Genomic DNA, 2702 nt, shown 5'->3' with positions numbered 1-2702 from the left:
GCGTGTCGCACGTCCGTGTTAAATTCTCAGTTTCAACCATGATTTCAAGGCAAGAGCGTGTCTCATGCTCGTGTTGTTTTGGCAGTTTTGCCCACGACCATGTCGCATGGTTGTAGAAACTTATCGTATCTCGTGTTGGAGAAAAACTTTTTCCCTATTTTTATACGGCTGTAGGCACGCCCGTGTGCCTGGCCGTGTGGATGGGAAAACCCCGTGTTTTAGGACTCAGTTAGCAAGTTAGATGTGAAAAACTAGAATTTAAATAAATCATTACTATTAGTGCTGGGTTGCCTTCCAGAAGCGCTTATTTATAGTCTAAGCTTGAATTACCTCTCTGGTGTGTGATCATGGTGGCTCGAGGAGTTTACACTCCTCATCAATATAAGGTTTATGACGAGTATTGTTTACCTTAAAAGTGCCAAATCTAGGATGAATTACCTCGACTATACCATATGGGAAAATATTGAGTACTGTGAGAGGAATTTTTTTATTAGGTTCAGAACTGGCAATGCAAGGGTCTACTGCATCTATTAGTACTTTGTCTCCAACCTTAAGTTGATTTGGTACGTCATTGAGCTTGTCATGGTGTGGTTTTGTTTTATCGTGTGTCATCGGTCTATGTGTCTGCCATTCATCCAGTTCCTCGATTTGTAGCCTTCATTCTTCATGGATAGGTCCTTTGTTGTTGTTTGAACACGGTCATATGCGTTCTTCGAAACTATTTCCTACACAGAGGGTTTCACTACATGATCAGTACTAGTAGAATGATTTATACAACCACCTTCGATTTTTGATGTGTTACTCGAATTACAAGCTTGAAGAGTGATTGATTCGTCTCCCACACGAAGTGTGAGTTCACCTGTGCCAACATCAATAATGGTTCTAGTAGTCGCTAAAAAGGGTCGTCCTAAAATCAAAGGTGCGTTACTATCCTCTTCCATGTCTAGAACAACAAAGTCTACTAGGTATATAAATTTATCGATCTTAACAAGAACATCTTCAATGATACCCTTAGAAAATTTAATGGTTTTATCAGCCAATTGAATGCTCATCCTAGTTTGTTTGGGTTTCCCAAGACCTGACTGTTTAAACATTTTATAAGGCATAACATTAATGCTTTCCCCTAAGTCAGCCAATACGTTATGAACATCTAAACTACCAATTAAACAAGGAATCGTAAAACTCCTTGGATCTTTCAATTTATTGGGTAGCTTATTCTGTAATATGGCTGAGTAAATTGCATTCAACTCCATATGCGATGCCTCATCCAACTTTCGTTTGTTTGCTAGAAGCTCCCTTAAAAATTTGACTGTGTTTGGCATTTGCGAGAGAGCTTCGATAAGCGGTAAGTTAATATGTAATTTCTTTAATAGTTTAAGAAATTTACCTAATTGTTGATCTGTACGGTCTTTCTTTGTCATATTGGGGTATGACAGCCGTGGTTTGTACTCTTTACTTAATGTTTTTTTACTCACTGTGGTCCACCTCACCTTTATCTTGACTTACCACAATGCCTTGCCTCGATTCTAATGCAGGATCAACTAACCCTTCCTTGTCTTGAGTGGTAATCGCATTAAGTTGTTCCATTGGGTTAGATTCCGTGTTACTCGGTAGGCTACCTTGTAGTCGTTCGGATATCAATTTAGCGAGCTGATCTATCTTAGTTTCGAGCCCTTGGATCGGTGCTTGTTGATTTTTAAGTGCTGTCTCGATATTCTAGAAATGAGTTTCTAACACCGAGATGAGTTTTGTTAACGAGATGAATTTTGTTAACATCTCCTCAAGGTTCAGTTTTTTCTCTTGTTGGTAGGGTGGTTGTTGGAAGCCTGGAGGTCGTAGTGGTCACTGATTTCCTTGGCCTCCCCATGAGAAATTTGGGTGGTTCCTCCACCCTGCATTGTAAGTATTACTATAAGGATTATTTTGAGATCGAGGATTATTACCCATGTAATTTAACTGCTCGTTCTCTATGTTGTGGCCATAAGGTGAGTAATCTGAATTGATTGATCCACCTCCACTTGCTTCATACTGCATTACTGGGTGAACCTGTGAAGAACTAAGAAAACTATCAATTTTCTTATTTAAGAGTTCTACCTGATTAGAGATCATGGTGACTGAATCGACATTATAAACACCGGCTGTTTTCGTCGGCTTTGTCCTCATGACTTGCCACTGATAATTATTCAGTGACATCTCTTCTATAAATTCATAAGCATCTTCAAGTGTCTTATTATTGATGGTTCCGCTAGCGACTGCGTCGATCATCTTTCGAGTCAAAGGATTCAGGCCATTATAAAACGTTTGAACCTGTAGCCAAAGTGGTAACCCATGGTGAGGGCATCTTCTCAAGAGGTCCTTGTATCTCTCTCATGCATCGTAGAGTGTTTCTAAATCCATCTGCACAAAAGAAGAGATATCATTACGTAATTTGGTTGTTTTAACCGGCGAAAAATATTTTAGTAAAAACTTTTCGGCCATTTGTTCCCAAGTAGTGATTGACCCTCGTGGTAACGAGTTCAACCATTGTTTAGCCTTATTCCTCAACGAAAAGGGAAACAATCAAAGGTGAATGATGTCATCAGAAATGCCTTTGATTTTAAAAGTGTCGAAAAATTTTAAGAAATTTGCCAAGTGAGCGTTGGGATCTTCGTCGTGCAAACCATCAAACTGAACAAATTGTTGTATCATTTGAATTGTGTTAG

The 2702-nt window shown here is 39.2% G+C and overlaps 1 non-coding gene across 1 annotated transcript; it reads left to right on the top strand.

The window, feature by feature from the left end:
* Positions 1-2323: 2323 nt before the first annotated feature.
* LOC128292282 (small nucleolar RNA R71) lies at positions 2324-2430 on the top strand. The gene has a single exon (XR_008282267.1). It is a non-coding gene; the product is annotated as a small nucleolar RNA R71 (small nucleolar RNA).
* The last annotated feature ends 272 nt before the right edge of the window (positions 2431-2702 follow it).

This window comes from Gossypium arboreum, chromosome 4 (assembly GCF_025698485.1).
Source record: "Gossypium arboreum isolate Shixiya-1 chromosome 4, ASM2569848v2, whole genome shotgun sequence".
NCBI lineage: Eukaryota > Viridiplantae > Streptophyta > Magnoliopsida > Malvales > Malvaceae > Gossypium > Gossypium arboreum.
The sequence above is the reverse complement of the archived record's forward strand: the minus strand, read 5'-3'. Positions and strand labels throughout refer to the sequence as shown.